Here is an 18,955-nt window from a genome sequence, read left to right on the forward strand (position 1 = left end):
ATGTGGTTGCATGAAGGCCATGCGCAAGGTTTGGCTGCTTCAGTGCCCCTCGCCCCAGGGGCTGTGGGCATGGACTTGGCCCTGCAGCCCATGCAGGGAAGCACTGAGTGTCTGGTGGTGGGTGCAGAACCACCTGGCACCACAGGGTTTGCATCTCACCCATGCTGGGCGGGAGATTATTGCTTAGTACAGGAGAGGGAACAGTGGCATGCGGGAGAGACCCCGCTTTGAAGGGGGAGTCAGACCACGGGCAGCCCAGAGCTGTCAGTGTCCCTTTAACTACAAGGTAATGGACTCCCCCACGCTCGGGCTGAGCTCTCCTCCTGCCTTTGCAGGAACAGTAATGATTGTCAAGGTAGAGCTAATGAGACGTGCACGTCTTTAAAGGATCGTGGCTTCTGAGACAAAATTAAAAGAAAAAAGGAAGGGATGGGGGAAGGAGAGAAAGTCCAACTGCACTGCCTTGGCCAGCAAGACATCCATCTGTCCATCCTGCCTGCCCCTGGGCAGGATCACCCCTAAATGATTAGCAGGGTCTCTCTACTTGCTGCTGCAACTCTTGTTTGGCCCTGGGAGCCTTCTCGTCTCGCTGAGACCCCCATGGCCCCTCCATGGGCTCCGGTCCCCAGGGCGAGGGAGCAGGGCACTGCCAGGCATGCGAGAGCATGGCAGGCAGCACCTTGGCTGGGCAGGCAGCGGGAGCGCAGGCAGCCCAGCCGCTGCATGGCACAGCCGTGGGGACAGCGGGGCTGGAAAGTGGAATAGGTGGAAGGTGTGCAAGGAGGCGGAGGACACCGGAATGTCCTGTCCTGGGTCGGTTGAAGACGTGGGGACGGTGGTGCTGTCAGTCCCAGCTGGCTCATCCCTCTCTCCATCCCTTGCTCCCACGTCTGGGATGCTGTACTTGACACTTCCAAGCATACATAAAGGTGCTGTCTGGATGCTGGGAAGTTAATGATCCCCCCCAGATGCCTGTCCCACCGGGCTAAGGAAGAGGTGGCTCGGCTTTGGTGCTGGGAAATGCCCCATGGGCACTCCTGGCATGGGAGAGGCTGTGCGGACCAGGCTGAGCCAGGATCTGGCCCTTGGGCAAGGGGTGGGGGGGCAGCTGGGACGTTGTGTGCGGTGCATGGTGTGACTGCCTGCACACATATTTCCTCCCATTCTCACTATTTCAACTTCACAGGTTGAATTGGTTCAGAGCAGCCAAACTAAATGAGGAGAGAAATGATCAGTCAAATATTTCTTAACTCCTTTCTTTAAGAGCTAAGTGCTTGGTTGGAACTTTAAGGCAGGTAATGAGGCTCTCCTCAGATCAGCTTGTGATGTGGAAACTGCTAGATTGACCGGGCTGCAACTGGAAGAAAGCTCTGTCACAGCCAGGGACGGTGCGGCACGGGACTCCCCACGCCCCAGCACAGCCAGCCTGCTGCCGCCCATGGCTCCCTGCCGCCTGTGCCCGTCTTCACCCGCAGCCTGCAAGGAGCAGAATACAGCTGGGAGCTGGGGAGAGCAGCCTGCTTGCACAGAACGGGGTGACTCCCGTCCACACAGGGGATGTGTGCATCAGTCGGTGCTTTGGAGTCCAGCCCCAGTTTGCTCCAGCATGCCGGTAAGAGCTCGGGGTGGAGGTGGCAGCCCAGAGGACCCCTGTCCCTCCAAAGGGTTCTCACCGGTTTTCTGTTTTAAGGTGACAGATTTGTTTTGCTGCAAAAATCAGAGCGACTTCGAGCCTTCAGTGGCTTCGTGAGGTGAAGTGCTCTCTTAGCTTCGTCTCTAGCTCATGCAAGGGGAGAAGGAAAAGCATGTCATTGTTCCAGCAGCCTGGTAAGGATGTGTTGGCAGGACTGGTCCTTCCTTTTCAAGACACTGTCCTTCCCTCTGCAGCGAGGCACCAGCAGTGCTTGTCTGCAGCAGGACGGTACCTTTGCAAGGCAATTTCTGGAACAGAGGGGTTGGTTTGCTGGAGGAAAAGCGGCAGTGTGGGAGCAGCAGAGAATGGAGCAATGCAGGGCAAGATGCGATGTACCAAGCGTCTCTTCCCAGCTCCAAAATACTCGATTCTCCTTTAGTGCGGGGCTGGGGAAGAATCTGCACAACACTGCTGGTGCCAGACCCCTGTGCCCTTGCTCCTTGGGGTGCCATGCCCACCTGGCAGCACCTCACCATCCTGCTCTCCTCTGGGCCTCTCCCAGGCAGGAGCTGGGGACCCTCTGAGCTTTTGGCTTTGTATTCAGGTTTTTTAGGCCTTCTGTTGTTAATTATTGAGATGTAATAATGTGATTAGTGCACTATTAAAAAAATCGCTGATATGATTACCATGGATTTAATATCACATGATATATCATTACATTGTTACGTGGTGACAGATGTAATTGAAATACACTTATTGGAGCCTGGGGTCGTGTTTCATTCAATCACAGCAGCACCTCCGGGGGGCAGAGCAGAAATGGCAAAAAAAAAAAATAGCAAGGCATCAGGAGAGGAAATTGTAATGAAAACAAAGAAACTTACAGCCTGTTCAAGTCTGGGACAGCTGCTGCTCTGGCTTTTTCTCCATAGGAATTTAGAAAGGTGTGAGTCGGGACTGCTGTCTTGCGGATCAGCTGGAGGAGGTAGGTCAGCCAAGCTGAAATTGTCTGCTCAGGGGATGAGCAGGGGGACGTGTGTTGTGGACGTGTACCCAGAAGGCTTCCAGCCGTCTTGCATCACATAAGCATGGGTGCTGTGGACACTGCACCACTGACCTGCCAGCCCCTCTTGGCTCCTTTTTAAGAGGCAGGTGGACCTGAAGCTGGTGCCTGTTGTGCTGTGGGAAAGCCAGCCAGCTGCTCCCCACCGTCTGCCTAATTCTGCTTTTTTTGGGGTCAGGGGTGGCTCGGCTGCTTGTATTTGGCTCGGGCCGTGCCGAGTGCAGGTAGGCAGCAGCGAGCTTGCCTGCAGGACTGCAACCTGGGTTGTGTTTCCTTCCATGTCAGTGAGAAGAGGGGACATCTGTCTCTGCAGCGTTATCCTCGGGAGGATCTGCACGTGGGCTCTGGGCACCTGGGGCGAGGAGAGGAGCAGCTATCACGCACCTTCTGCAGAGGCAGCCAGCTAAACCTGACCCCGGGCAGGGAAGGGACTCTGCTATCTCTGCCTGTTGGGCCTGAGCTAACAAAATGTGCCAGCAAGGGAAACACAAAGACCCCACCTGCTGCTGGCACAAACCTGCTCCTGGTCCTTCTCAACATGGTGGTGAACAAGGAGCTGGTGGTGAACAGGGAGGTGTCTTCTTCCTCCATCCCCTCTCCTTCCAGAGAAACAACTGTCAGCCACCCTCCCAGTCTCCCCCAAGGCAAGTGATAGTTTGGGGCGTTGCCCTGAGCAGGATGGGGCTGTGGCAAGACCTCAGAGACACAGCGTGACTTGCTTAATGCGCATTAATTGCTCTGATCCTCACCAAGCACTAAGTCTCCCTCTATTGTGAAGAGGAGCAGGGAGGGGATGTGGCCTCCCCAAGCTGTGATTAGGGCTCGGGTGTGCCTGTCCCAACCCCACTGCAGGTCCCCAGGGTTGTTTTATCCCCACAAGACAGTGTGTAGGTGACTTTGAAACTGAAGGTGCTGTGTTTGATCTCAACCTCATCCAAAACGAAGGAAGGAGGAAGAATTTGTGGATGGAGTGAAGACGGCTTTTCCAACCAAGAGGGGAATGGCGGTGTGGTGAGCTTGAGACATCTGGATGTTTGCATAAGGATGTGCTGGCATCTGGCCCTGCCTTGCTAGCTCGGCATTCGCACGTTCGGCACGGCATCACCCCCTGCTCCAGCGCATCTGTCCCAGGAGCTGGGTTACAAACCTTGCTGATGCTTGAGGGGTCATTTCTATTTCAGACTTACGATTCTGTGTCCTCCCTCCTAAGAGGGCTCCCACCCCTCTTTTGTGGAGCCAGCATGGCCCCCTGGAAATTTTAAGTGTTCCCGTTATAAGCCCTTGTTCTGCTGGGAGCTGTGGAAATTCATTTCCAGCTGGTGTAGGAGCGCTCTGGCTGGGAAGGCTCTAGCAAGCATCTTTCTTTTGAGGTTAAAAACATAATTTCAGTCTGACCTCTGAGTTTCGGAGCTTTTGTTGGTTTTCTCCACCCCCAGATGGTTTTTGTGTGTGATTTTAAAATAGCCTTCTTCTCTTGTGTGAAGCTAGCTGATGTGTACGCTTCTCATTCGAGGATTGTTGTGTTTTATTAATGCTGTTATTATTCCATTACTGTCATTGTGCTCTTTTATAGCAAATAGCTTAATTTAGTTGAGATACACAGATGCTGAGAGTTTAAGTGAAATCTTCAGCACTTGGTATGCTGGGCACTGAGCAGATATTCCCTAAGCACTTGGGTATAAACCTTTCACTTAAAAACAAATCGGTTGCTGGGGGAGTGCTGGGTGGCAGGAGTTTGGGAGAGGGGAGGAGGGGTGGGGGAGTACTGGTTTAGCACTCTAGGGAGGGCCTCGTAGTCAGACATGACTATAGGTGCCCAGGAATAAAGCTCCCACTGGGGGTTTCACCCCCAAGATGGGCTGTGATGGAGCCCTCTTTGCTCCATATGCTGCAGGACGGGGAATTACACCACCAGCATTGCTGGGTTGTTTGGGGTTGGGGTTTTTTTAGGAGTGCTAGGGCAGAGTGTGGTACATTTAGTGCAGCTGAAGCTGCCTGGCTCCTGGGAGAGGTGGGGACTGGGCATGGTGTCACCCCGGGGTGGAAGATACAGTGCCATTGAAACCAAATGAATCTGGTTGAAGAACAGTGTGGCTACTGGAAAGCTGCACTGTGCTTTGAGTAGTTCTTGGGGTAGAGGAGAAGGGATGAGAAATAGCGTTGATCCCCAGATGGCTTATGGGCCAAGGGTCCTGTTGTTAGACATGACTTGGGTGCTTAAGCCTCCCGGGAAGTTGGTGCAATCTAGGGTCCAAAGTATTGTAGCTACTTTTGAAATTTTAGCTCTTATTGTTGACAGATGTTCATCTGAAATAGATGCTTCTTGCTCGGTGCCTCTGGGCATTCATTAATACTAGTGATAAGAATTCCAGATTGTCTCCTACACCTCTTTCCCTGCCTCCATCTCTTAAAAATTACGAAGGTAAAGCCAAAACCCTGTTAGTGCCACATTATTTGTGTACTTAACTCTTACTGCCGTGGCAAAACCTGCTGATCTGGGTGCTATCAGTGCCAAAATTACTTTGTGTGGGGCAGGGAAAGCTGAGAAGGAAGAAGATCAAGCAGGTGTCATGCAGGTGGAGATGGTGCTGATGGCGGTGTCAGCTCAGGTGGAGGTGTCCTCTCCACCTGGCCACAGCGGGGAGGGAGCCGTGTCCCTGCCGGGTGGTTCCTCGGGGAGCAGCCCTGTCCCTTCCCCCTCTCCCACTCACAGCTATGGAACACCCTGGTCTTCCTGGGGAGGGCTGTCCCCTTCTCCTGAGCCCCTCGGGCGCAGCCTCTTTGGGGTGCAGTTGGCAAAGACCTGCTTCCCCCCTTTTCACATGTCCGAGCAAGGGCAGCAGCTCCCTGTGGTGCAGGGACGGGTCGGGGAGGAGAAGTGAGCTGGCCCATGCTGCCCATCCCTGGTGTGCACTCCTAATAGCTTGGTGGTCTGTGGGAAGTTGTCAGGATCATTTTATCTCCCTGCTTTGAGGAAGCTTTGTGGCTTTATCTGGCTTCCGAGGCAACTGGGGTAGCTAACAACATGCACGGAGCATCCTCTGCGGAGGAGGCCTGGAGCCCAGTTTTGCTAGAGGTCTGCTTTACCACTCATGAGAAGCGAGTTAACCTCCCTTTGATCTCGGTTCACAGCTAACCCTTTAACAAAGTCTGGGATGTGCGAGGAAATCAATACTCAAGGCATTGAATTTAACACCAGCCATCAACTCAAGCGTAACACACACACTGACTGACTCCGATTACAAGGAGCGGGCTGGTTTGAAGCTCGTTTGCCAGCTCTCTGGGGTGGTGCGGGGCGGCAGCGGGGAGGGCAGACGCGCTCGCATGGCTTGCTGTCACTCGGGGTGCGGGGGGGAGTGAGGGGGACCTGACACGCTCTGCCACGTCCTCCCCATCGGCTCTGCCTCCTGGTGCCCCTTGTCTCTCTGCTTCCTCTGATTTGCAACCCTGGCAGCTGTTCCCCGACACAGGAGCAGAGCACTTGGATGCTGCGCGTGGTCGCTGAACGCCTGTTTGTGTACACACATAATTGCTCTTTGCTGATGAGGAGCTGCGGCAGGACTCAAGCAGCAGGGCAGCTTCTGCTGAGCCGGACAAAAAAGGTACTGCAAGTTAAAAATCTGAAAAATAAAATGCTGCAGGCAGGAAAGGTTGAGTGTCTGGTCAAGGAGGCAGCCGTGTCGTTTCTCCAGCTCCAGTCCTCCCCGTGGAGATCTAATTAGATCAGTGGAGAGCTAATTGGGACACCTTGTTCCATACCAGCCACTGGCTCTTTGCTGGCACGTTGGCAGGAGGCGGCGGGCAGGCTGCCTGGTACGGCTCGGTGGCTGGGAAAGCTAGACAGTCCACGGCCAAGTGCTTTCCAGACAGCCCATGAACCTCCTCATCACATCTCAGCCCTCCAGCCCTCTGCTGCAGACCAGGTCTGCCCCAGGGGGGCATTTCTTCCCCCTTCCTCTTCTTGTTTCCACCAGCCATAGCCAGAGCTGAGACAGCAAATGTAGGTTAAGAAAGGGTTCATGGGGCAGCTGAAGGATGCTGGGAGGGGTGGGATGAGCATTACGTGACCCCAGAGCTCTGTTCTTGTGCCGTGGCTGTGTGGGGGCTATCCCTCTGCCACCCACGCTCAGTAATCACTCTGCTGGGCATGTGCTTCTGGGACCTGCTCCTCCTCCTGGTAATGAGCAGGCAGCAACTAGGCAAATCCTAGCAGCGTTTCCCAGGAGCGCTGGCAGGGAAGGGCCAGCCAAGCCGCTGAATCCGGCCCTCGGCAGCAACAAGGCAATGATGGCTCCTTCTATGGGAACTGGGGCTTGAGGGTGGACGGGTGTCATGGTCCTACCCAGCACCTTACTACAGGCAGAACCACAGGCACAGCTAAAAGCCATGACCAGAGGATCCCCCAGCTTGCCCAGTAAGGAGACCCTGGCTGGCTGGCTGGGACAGAGGGTGGTCGCTGGCCGTGTCCCTGCGGGAGCCCTGGCTGGCACCAAAGAGCCTTAGAGGTGCCTTTGGCTGCCCTAGGAAGAAGTTAGTGGAGGCTTTGGGGACCCAAAGCCCTTAATTTTGTGTCATCCGTGTCATGATCTGCTCTGTGACCTTCTTACAGTGCTGGTCCCCTGTTCCCAGTCCAGATAGCCAGTCCTGCCCCTCTTGCTTGGCCATAGCTGCTGCAGTTCATCCCTCCATGTCTCCTTTAATAACCTCTTCTCAAGACCTCACCACGTCCTCCTCTTGGGTCCCTTTATTCTCTGCTTTCCTGACCTGTCTCCAGATCGATTCTCTTGCAGCGTGCTGCCTGGTCCCTCGGACCATCTCCTGCTGTCTGCTCTTCCGTTGGAATCAGGGACCCCTGGTTTTGCCGCCCGCTGCCCCGGTAGGCTCTGCTGGCAGGGCCCGCGTGCGTTGCCTGCTTGCGTGGTGTTTGCATCCATCAGAGCTCTTAGAGGTGCCTCTGCTTCAACCTCCTCAGTCTTAACTCTGACCTGAGTCAACAGTCATGAGGAAGAGCTGCTGCTTAGATGATCCAGTGTAAACTCTACCTTTGATTAGACAGGTATCATCCCCAGGCACCGGCGCAGCAGCTCTTGTCAACTTTCCTTGGTGTTACCTCAGTGCAGCCATGAGAGCCTCCGATGCGGGCAAGGGACGCGGCTGCTGCCCTCGTAATCTTTATTGATCTTTTCCCTGATGCCTCGTGCATTGTATTCTCCTGCCTTTCTCTTGCTCTTCCAGTTGCCTCTCCTCTGAGCAGCTTTGCATCTTGTGGGAGTGCTGAGAAACTCTGTTTTATTTGATTCTTGCAGAGCAGTAACACTCAGAGGCCCCGGCAGCTCTGTTGGGTTGGTGCTGTGCCAAATACGAAAGACTGGGTTTTGCTCCTGAGAGTCTGCTGTCTGGGAGGAGGAGGTAAGAGGGAGTGGGGCACATGTTTCCGTGCCCCTCTTGGCTGGCCTATGTGGGCCAGTTTCTCTGCGTTTCACCAGAGGTGAGTTTTGGAGAAGGTCTTGGATCTGGCCCAGGACGGCATGGTGGACATGAGAGTGTGGAAGGAGTCGTAGGATGTGAGCAGAGGGAGAGATGTATGTGGTAAGACATGCAGACAAGTGAACAGAAGTGGTAAGAAGGTCCTGCAGGATCACCCTCTGATTTCTTTCCCATCCCTCAGGGCATGAGTTTCAAGAACAGATTATGAAACTGAGATGTGAACCCGCTGGTCACCCAGCATCTCCTTCCTTCACTGCCAGCCTGTAAGCACCTCACCTTGACAATGCCAGACAGCAAAAACCAGAGGGTTAATTGCCTTGTCTCGCACTGTGATGTGAACGGAGATGCAGTCATACACCACCTCCCCTGTGCTTTGCTCTTGGTAACCTCTCTGTGGGTCTCTGCCCACAGCAGTCCCATCCTCACCCTGTCTGGCACGTTTGGGCACAGCAGCCAAACTGTCACTAGGGTTGTCCCTGCTGGAAATGCCCAGAGCACCGTGTGCTGAGGCATGCCGTGCGTGCTGCAAAGGAGCGGTGTGTCTGCTCTGGACAAATGGCTTTGTTTTGCACTGGAAAAACTGGAGTCAAAATGTCAGGTCAGTGTTTCACGCAGGAATAGATTGCTCCTTTCCAGAGAGCGGCATTTCTGTCACTGGGTTTTACTTCGTGGTTTCCAAGCAGAACTGTTCCCACACAGTGAAAAGAGGCAATATTTTGGCTTTTCCGTCCCGGTTTAGGATGAAAGGCAATGTCAAAGTGTCAGTGTTTTGGTGGGGTGGACGTGGTTTCCCAGCCTGTTAACAGCAAGAGCACGCTCCCTGCCAGGAGGCGAGGCGGAGTCCCAGGGATGTGCTGCTTCTGCTTCCAGTACGTTTGATCCAACCCGGCTCTTTCAAGGTGTGTGGAAATGAGCTACAATCTCATCATTCCTGCGGAGGCTTCTCGGAGGAGATAGCGGAAGGGTCACAGCGCCTCTGGAAATCTCCCTTCAGGCGATGTGCCGTCGCATTTCACAGCAGACAGACAGAATAACCTTTAGGGCATGGTAAGAGGCAGTGTTCTGAACTCCGAGCTGCGGAGCTGGGGAGCTCATTTCCCTGACACATCTTCTGTATCCCTGCCGCTTACTGCATCCCCCTGAAATACCTTTGTCCTAATCCATCACTTCCTTAGCTGGAATTAAAAGAAAAAAAGCTGGGGAGTCGGTCCCTCGTGTGCTGGCCACGTACAAACCAACCTGCCTTGCGGGAATGCACCCAGACCCTCTGCTGTGGCCAATTTTGCATTAGTTTCTCGGGCTGGGTGGAGGTGGGGGGCAGTCCTACCAAGCCAGCCCCCGGCAGCGGCATGGCCCCCCTGCCCTCTCTCGCCTTCCTCGCATTGCAGCCTCCCCGGAGGCGTGCAGTGCTAGGGTCCTGAGCTGGGTTTTTCCCCCAATTCCTCCGACGCGGCTGTGGGGAGATGAGTGGGCTGGGGCTGGGCGAGCTGGGGTGGCCCTTAGGAGCCGGAGGCTCCCACGGCAGCTCCGCTTCGTGTTACCGGCTGTGCGGCACTGGGAGGAAAGCGCTGGCTCTCCCTCCTCCCCTCTCCGGAGTAAATAATGGTACTTTTTACTTAGCTGTTATTTCCCAGTGGCAGATATCTCCTCGGCTGTCTGTTTAACTATCTTTATCTCGCCCTCCTTCTCTGTTTGATACAGTTATAGATAAACAGATAGCTACCTTAGTAAATAACATGTTTTTAAGAGACCGGTGGTATGGTTAACATAGTGCAGCAGCTGTTGATTTGTCTTTCACTGTTGTGGCTTTTTTTTTTTCTTAAGGAAATGCTTTAAATAAGGGATACTTCATCTATTAAAAAAAATACACTTGTAGCAGCTGCTAAGCCCATCCATAAGCCTGCTTTACGTTGTATTTGTGATGGGACTGACAGTGCATGGAGGAGCCTGATTATACACAATTCCATTTTAGCAAGCCCTGCGATGTAATTTCACAGGGCGATCAGTGTTTGAATGTAATAGCAGCCTGTGCTAAGGTGTCAGAATATTAAAGGCGCTAATGGAAAAGCTCCCTGGTACACAAGGGGGACAGCATTACAGGAGACGTCGCAGATGGCTGGGCACTAAACTAATGGGGCAGGATCCAAGAAGGGAAAAAAAACCTAGAGAAGGGAGAGCTCACGGGAGCACGGGCACCTGCTTCCCTCTCACACGGAAATTAAACAGCGAGCGAGGGAGAGGCGAGTGTGTGCCTGTATAAAAATAGAAATTGAGGGGGGAAAACACCCGCTTCGGAAGGGGTTGAAGGTTTTGACAGCAAGCCCGGCATTGGCTTTGCTTGGGAAAGGCGTGGGTTAGGTTAAAGGGGTGCAGGTTTAGGGGACTGTGGGGCACATCTGAGCATCACAGCCATCATTCGTGGCCCTGGAAGGTGAAGAAGGGGGTGATCGGTGGATACTGTTACCCATCGTCGTGTAATATGGCAAAACTGCAGCCCTCTTTGGTGGTTGTTAATCTCCAGCTCAACCCAGGGAGGGGGAGTTGTGCCCACCCCACTGCTGCCGCGACGGCTCAGCTCTGCAGCACGTCTGCTGGGGCCCTGTCATGCAGTTTTCTGTCCTTGTGTATCCAGCGGCTGACGGTGGGTCTGATTGCAGGGCAGTGCCAAGAGCTGCCTGTTTTCTGGCACTGTTGGAGGCATCTTTGCCTTCCCCCTGAACCCCAGATTTCCCCAGGAACAGCCAGAATTAAACTGGTCCGTTCTGGTCAGCATGGAGAGGCAACCATGGCTGCAGTGAATCATCCGTGAAGTGTGTTCGTGGGTTTTCCTTGGTGTCATATCTGGCTTCCCGGCTCTGCCGGCTGCGGTGAGTAGCAGGGAAAGGCTTAGTGCCACTTTCCTGCTTGAATTGGCCCCACAGAGGCCACAGCGATCCCCAGGGCATAGCGTTGCAGGACGTCTGCCTGTCCTTCCCGGGGCTGGAGGGGTAGATCAACTGTGTGTAGGTACTCCCTGGTAGCTGAATGCCATGTTGTCGTTTGTCTCTGGCTTTCAGGTGCTAATTGAGAGCTGCTTCTGTATCTCAGCGTTGGGAGATGATTACATACGTCAGCATGACCCAGCCTGGGTCTCGGTTGCCCACTGCGAGAAGGCAGCCATGTTCAAACAGACGTGACCTGCGGCTCAAGGGCAGGGCCACTTGTCCAGGGCCAGGAAAGGTGCTGGGCATATGTCCTGCAGGCCCTTGTCTCCACAGCTGCCCCTCGGCTCCTGCCATGATGCTCTGCTCGGCCGCCTGACCTCGAGCCCAGACTCCCTGGTCTTGCCAGCAGCCCCCAGCCTTGAGCCGCTTTCTTGGCAGTTTATGGCTCCGCTCATCCCTTCTCCCGGGCCAGTGCTGCCTTGGGCATGCTCCAGCTCTGTTTCCCAGCCCTCCAGGGACCCAGACGTGTAGCTCTTATTTGCTTGTGACCAAACCCAGGGCTTGGACCCAGGTCTCCACGACATTAACCTAGTGTTTCTCCAGCCGCAGAGCACACAGCAGTCGAGAACATTTTATCCAGGATAATCCCTAGCCTGGTAGCAGGGCAGAGACTGTTCTTGTTCAAACACAGGGAAATGTGAAGCCTAAACCGCTTGGCACTTTGACACTCCGGAGTCAGGCGCGCCGGCGTGTTTCTGTTGCAGCCTAAGCCCGGGCACGTGCTAGTCCTGCACATTGGCAGGGCCACCTCCCGCTGCCCGGCGGGGAGCCCAGTGCACCCCAGAGGAGGGCTGCTGGTGGCTGCGGGGTCCATCCTGCCCCTTCTGAAGTTGAGAGGGGTTTTGACAGCGAATTTGTGGCTGAGTAGGGGTATTGCTGGGGCATGGGCAGGTTGAGACAGGTGTGTGTCTGAGTGGGAAGAACGGCCAGGCGTGAGATCATTGCGTGCCTCAGTTTCCCTTTTGCAGTGCTCGTATGGACAGAGATCCAATGACATGGTCTGCTTTTTGAGGTAAGGAGAAAGCATGTACAGTTAGGCTACGTCGCTGCCTTCCCTTAGGTTTGACCTCTCTTTCTCCAGCGGACTGGGGGCACCTCACCTCTGTGAAGCACTTCCCAAAGGTGGGCAGCTCCTGTGTGCCCAGCCCTCACCTTTCCAAAAATAGACCGTTCGTATTTTTATTTGTTTAATTTACTGCCTGATGTGAATCGTGAAGATGCGACTGTTTTAACAAGCAGCTTTGCGAATGAACTGAGGTGGATGCCAGCTGGGCTTGCCAAAGGTTGCTGGGCAAGGCCGGCTAGGGCTGGGAAGGTAGCTTGTGTGCCGAGGGCTCCCTGGCTGTCCAGGACAGGTGAGAAGGACGCTGTGTGGCACTGTTCTCTGAAAAACGTTCACCTGCCGCCGCATGAGGAGGACAGAGCACCAAGCAGGTTCTCAGCAGCTTTTTGGCAACCTGGGAGGATAGTGTCCAGATCCCGTCCTCCCACTGCAGGGTGCTGGCGCTGGCAGCAGTTCCCAAGGGCAGCACTGGTTTCCACCCGAGTGGGGCCAGACCCATTTGTGGTGACCCCATGCTTGGTGTGAGCCCCTCTCCTTTACCCCACAGCTCTTGTGGGGTATGTGCTCCGGAGAGGGATGTTCCCCGGCAATGGGCACCGCTTGCATCTTCTCCTGCGTCCTCCCATGTCCAAATGCCCTTTACTCTCGTCACTCCCACTCCTTAATTATTAGCACAGATTTTTAATCCCTGCGTGGCGGATGCCGCATTGGGCAGAAGTTGGTTTTGTGCACCCGGTGTTTTGTGCACTCATGGGTGTTTGGGGAGCTTGATACATCAAGAAAAAGTAATTAAAAGCGAACAGTGTTAATGCTGTACCTGGTCAGTCTGGAGGCCCCTCTTGCCGCTGTGTTTGTAAAAATTAAATGCCTCTTATTAGCGGCACAGCAGAGATCTGTAATACGCGTGGACAGCAAGGCAGGGATGGATGGAGTTGGTGTCAGGGCAGCAATTGCTTATCATGCCTTATCTGGGAATATGAAACTGTATTGCATGACATCCAGAGGCAGGCTGAATAGATATGCCAATTCATCTCGAGCCCGGGCTTTGACAAGCTAGACTGCCCTTGTTGAAAGGCATCAGTCAAACAAGAGCTGCTGGCTGCTTTTCCCTTTCTTATACTTCCCCTCGCTCCCGCGCTCCCTCTCCCTCGCTCTCCGCCTCCCCTCCCTCCGCCTTTTTTTTTTTCTAAGCTTTTTCCACACAAAATTGAAAAGCTTTGGAAATAATAATAATAAAAGCCCCCCAAACTAATACCGTTTTAAGTACTCCCCCCCTCCCTCCCCAAATGGGATTGATAAGGAACCCCAGTGTATGAAGGCATGTTTAGATAACATTGAGAATATTATAGCGAGTGAGAGAAAGTAGGGGGAAAAGCTTCCTGCCGCGTCTAAGCCAGGAAAGGCGACAGCACCCTGGCTAATACAAGTGTTTAATATTTGATGTGTTGGGATAAAGCAGGATCACCTTCGAATTGAATTGAGTGTCAGAATGAGAATCTATTACTGAAATTCTTGTGTGATTTGACAGCAAAGCAGACGATGTTATTCTTCACTAGTTACCGCAATCTTCTCCCCTACATCACTTAAATATTTTTTTCTTTGCTTGAGTAAACACACATTATCCTTTTTTTTTTTCCACCCCCTTTCCTTTTTTCTCTCCCTCTTTTATACTTTTTTTTTCTTAAATCAAACCTGCCTTTTGCAGGGCTGATGGAGTAGATTGTTATTTCTTTATTTGTCCTATTAAATGGAATTCCTGATCGTTTAATCCTGCTTTTGTAAGTGATTTAAAAATACTTGAAAAGCTGTGAATGCGGCAGCACTTCTGACTAAACTGCTTAAAAGGGACACGTTACACCTGGGTTTAGCTCCTGCCTCCCGACAGCGAGCAAGGGCAGCGGGCTCCAGCACAGCCGGGGCTCAGCCATCCCGCACTCCGTGCCTCCGTCCTGCCGGACGAGCTGCCCGCCGTGCCTTCCCTGTGGCAGAGGAGCTCTGCCGTTGTCAGCTGGGGCTTGGCAAGCAGCTTATTCGTTACCTGCCTCTTCTTTAATTGCATTCAGCCCTGATCCAGCAGCCTTGCTGCTAAGTGATTTGGTGGTGGGGTCGAGCCCTAATTGTCGTTAGCTTTGCCTTGTGTCTGCATAGTCTGCATGGCAAGAAATCCCAGGAAGAAATGTCCACATCCCATCCTTGAAGCGGGCTTCAGGTGGCATTTAATTAAGACAGGAAGTTAAGGGACCACCCTGGAGTCCCCAGTGTCCTGGGTGCCATGAGGGGTTGGCCGCAAAGACACCCCCAGCCCCAAAACCTTACGGTTACTGAAAACGTTTTAAACTCTGTTTAGAAGCCCACTTAGTGGTGGATATGACCTCTTTTTTTCCTTCCCACCATACAAAGTAATATAAAACCTTGACCCTCCATCGTGGCAGCAGCGGAATGAGGGGAGTTAGAGGGAAATGCTTATTTTGGGCGGACGCGGCGCACAGCTGACATGACAAGAGGAAGAAGATGCTTTTGCTGTCACAAAGTCATTTTCTCCATTGCAAAAATGTCAGGGGGGTCAGCTCCCATCCGCTGGCTGCTGTGCCCGTCCAGCATGCCCAAGCCAAGGGCAGCTGGGGAGGTCTCACGGCCACTTTCTGTCTGTTTAAAAACATAGGGGTTTTCAGGTATCTTTCTGAAATTCTTAACAGAAAGTTTCAGCAAAATCCACCACTTCTTTTTTTATTCCTTAATGCCCACACTTCAGCATCTTCTCAAACCGCTGAGCCCCTTTGCTCTTGGGAGGATTTTTTTTCTGAAAGGAAATATTTTCTCCCTGCCTGAAAATGTCCGTATTAATATTAAAATTACAATTAGTGGGGGAAACATTTAAAACCTCTTGATGCGACATGAAGAACGACAGCGTTGCCGGGCAGGAGGAGGCTCTGTGCCGTTCTTGCTGCCGTGGTTTGTGGACGCGCTCGTGCTGTTGCGAAGCACAGAGCCCTGCTCCCCTCCCGCCCTGCAGCCGAAGCACCCAGCGCGGCGCGACGCCGGCAGCTCGAGTGGAGGGCTGAGGGGCTGGGGGCTGGCCCAGCAGGTCGCAGCATCGGCACAGATGGGACGTATGGGGCTGGCTCTGTTGGCATCGGTGCCCTGCCCTAGCAGAGCTCCGGCAGCTCCGTGAAGACCAGCCCTGTCCCTGCCTGTGCGTGCGGGGATTTGTGGGGCTTCTCATGGAAGCGAGCATCCTGACCTCTGCGCAGGTGCCCTGTTTGCATGATGCAGGGTGTTAAATCTCACCTTAATGTGACAAACAGCAGTTTTTGTGAAGTGTGCCGGGCACTTCCACGTAAATAAATGATGGAGCATTATTCAGTCCACTTAGATCAATACATCAGCTTGACAAGTTCCAGTTCTGGGAATTTTTCTGACCCCCTGGAACATCTTCTCTGCAGCTGTGCTGCTTATAAAGCGCCATGTCTAGCCCAAACAAGCTCCAGGGAGCGGGGCATCAGGACCCAGCTGTGCTGGTACTGCCAACTTGCTGGCCCAGTTGCTGGGGTCACACACTGGTTTGCACTGGGACTGCAGCAAGGGCAGGTGGGGTGAACTTGGTGCCAAACTGGGCAGCGTTTTTGCAAGCACTGGGCAAATACTACCTGGGTTCTTTCCCTGCAAGCAGTGCAGTGGCACTGCCCAGTCTTGCTGGTGTGCCCTCCCTGCACTCCTGTCCCAGCGCAGAGGGCCATCTTTGGCCCCCAGCACTACTAGAAGTGGTCCATGGAGCTCTTGTGTCAGGCTCTTTGCAAACTGAGGCAGATACATCACGGCCACCGGGAAGTTTTGGGACCCAGTGCAACAGGAGGATGCTTTCAGACCCTTTTTGCTTTTATAATAAAGTGAGATGCTGTGATTCTGAACACGCAGCATCTCCCTGCCCCAGGCTGCTGTACCCCATGTCTTATCCCATAGTAGCTCCCCGCTTCTGTTTTTTGGATTTTCTGCAGGTTATGTGGGGTACAGGTTACCTAAGGACTTACCTCCCCATACTGGTAGTTTTAGCAAGGTGTGGATTAGCCGTGGTGCTGGCTCTATGCATGGAAACACAGTGTGTTCCTAATCTCCTGCTGCTGTTAGCTCGCATTTATCACTGGAGTATCTGCTTACCTTTGGTTCGAGATCCCTACATCAGGGACCCAGGGCGGTATTTGTCTGTGAACTGCTGCGTATGCCTATGGGATTGTATAAGTAAATAAATATAATTAATAATCATCTGACTTCAGAGCAGCATTGGCAGGGAGGTAAATGTAGCCTTCATAGAATTACAAACAAAATCAGGAAGAAAGGGAGACCTTTCTAGGAGCTGGTATGAATGGAAATAATTGTGTTCAAGCTGCTTGAAAGTTGTTCTGGAAACATCATTTGGGTGGTTTTTAGCAGATCAGAGGCATTGAGGTTGTCTTTAAATCAGAATTTTGACCAAAACCATTTGAAAATAGCTTTTTTAGAAGATGCCTGCATTTTTTTATTAATTAAAATGCAGTTGAAAATAAAATGCCTCGGGGTCCTGGCCCTGCTTCTGTGTCTGACCTAGACAGGAGCAACCCAGTCCCTGCAACACCAGGACTGAAGCGGAGGGAGTGACAGATCAGTGTGATTTCAGGGTTTCAGGGCATTTTTTAAAATCCTTCGGCTTGCAAGCGAACCAGGGCTTTCTCACGGTTTGCCGCAGGGATAAGCGCTGAAGGGGCAGGGGTCTGTGCCACCGCTGGCGGCCGTGCGGGGCTGGAGTGGCGGAGGAGCCAGCAGGAGAGCGGCCGCGGTCGACACCGGTGTCCCGGTGGCTGCGGCGAGCCAGTGGCCACGGCCAGCCTGGCGGGCTGGGCAGCCCTGCATCGGGGAGCCTCCGGCACTTTCTACCTCGCTTTAACAGTCAGAAGAAGAACTTTCCTGTTTAAAGATTAAACGTCGTCTTTAAATATTAAACAGCAAAGCTCCTAGCTTTTGATTGTGTGGCTGCTGCCGGCAGGCGGCTCAGAATTGCCAATTTTAATTAAAAAACTTTATTTTCCAACACAGCCCAGCGATGAGTCCTCCTCCCAGCCGGGGCCGGCTGGCCTCTCCCCTGGCCTGCCTCCATCTCTGCCCGCATTTCCCTCTGCCTGCAGCAAAGTGACGGTCCCTGCCAGCCCCGAAGTGTGAGCGGCCGCGCCTGGGACTGATCAATGCCCCTGGCACTTCCTTCCAAAACCCCAGGAAAAACAATTAAAACCTGATCGATCCTGCAGGCAGCTTTGAATATGCATAAGTGCACACTTGACCTTCAGTGGTCAGGCCAACTTCCACCCCGGCTGCTTAGCCAGTTTGCTCAGGTATTGCTGCTGTACCGAATGACCTTGATTAGGAAAGCAAAACGCGATGCAAAGATGGGCCCGGTGCTGGTCCCGGGGCCGGGGCACGTGCCGCCGGCTCCCTGCTGACGCTGCTGCTGCGGGGCTGGGGAATGCCGGCTGGGGTTGGTATTAGCGTCCAGCCTTCAGGAGCTTTCCGGAGATCCCAGCTTTCCCGGGATCCTGCCAGCCTCCCGCTGTGCTCCCTCCGTAGCTCCTGGCCGGGGCTCAAGGGATGGGGCTGGGCTGGGAACGCAGCCTGCGATACGGTAGCTCAGAGCCTGCCTTGCCCCAGTGCGGGGACAGCCCTGCTGCCTTCCCGTCCCATCATCCTCCCTCCAAAGTGTGTGAGGACACCCCTTCCCCAGGGGTGCCCCCCACTGCCGGCGACCCCGGGACTGGATCCACTGGTGCTGAGCGCGGGGACCTTCCTGCGCTGTGCCTGGGCTTGCTCTTTGGGACAGAGCCCAGGAGAGGGAGCCACACACGGAGCCGCTGCCATCGTCACCCAGGGCCACCCAGCAGGGGGGTGGTGGGGTCCCATCCTGCACCCAGAGCCCGTGGCTCCCCCTGCCCCATGGCCAGCCAGCCTGCATCCCGGCCACGGTGATGAAGACGCCAGAGCGTGTTTGTTGAAGGCAAAAGAAACCTCCCTATTGTGTACACAAAGTGTAATTTCAGTGAATTATGCATAGACTTAATTAGGAGTTTTAATTGCTAATCATCTCCCAACAGGATTAGCAATGCTGTCTATTAATTATCTGTGGAGCCCTCTGTTTTGCTAAGGCAGGAGTAACAAAGCAGCGTGAATGGTTACGTAGGCCAGTAATAAATTAACTCCCCCAAGCCCCGTCGCTCCCGGGGGGCTGCCGGCAGTGGGGGCTGCGCAGGGGCCAGCCCTGCCCATGCCAGCAGAGCAGCAGGCAGCAAGGGCAGAAGGACTGTCAGCAGGTCCTGGTGGCAGGCAGGCGGGTGGTGGGCTGGTAGGGGGGACCACTGGGCTCCGCTCGCCCGGTTCGGCCCCGTTCCCTCTGCGGAGAGCATCTCCCCCGGCGTTCCCAGCCCACGGAGGGCGTCCGCGATGCCCCGCTGTGCCGTGGCCACGGCTAGCGATGATCCCCGCTGCAGGAGGGAGATAGGGGCTGCTGGATTGACCTGATCTCGTCTGGGGACAATGGCCCTCACGGCAACAGAGATAGCACCAGCGTGAGCGATGCTAAGCCCACTCGCCCTTCTTACTGCTCACAATGTGGCGCTGAGCTTAATTCCTCAAGATGAAGAAGATACGTGGCTGTCAGGCTGTAATTACAGCCGTGCATGTGACATGGAGGCCCAGCAGCTCTCACGTTT

General features: G+C 54.0%; 1 protein-coding gene across 4 annotated transcripts in view; it reads left to right on the forward strand.

Moving 5' to 3' along the window:
- The window catches only part of ERI3 (ERI1 exoribonuclease family member 3), a 138,890-nt gene that overhangs the window by 77,711 nt on the left and 42,224 nt on the right, over positions 1-18,955 (forward strand). The gene's annotated exons all lie outside the window — the stretch shown is intronic.

Source organism: Opisthocomus hoazin, chromosome 6 (assembly GCF_030867145.1).
Source record: "Opisthocomus hoazin isolate bOpiHoa1 chromosome 6, bOpiHoa1.hap1, whole genome shotgun sequence".
NCBI lineage: Eukaryota > Metazoa > Chordata > Aves > Opisthocomiformes > Opisthocomidae > Opisthocomus > Opisthocomus hoazin.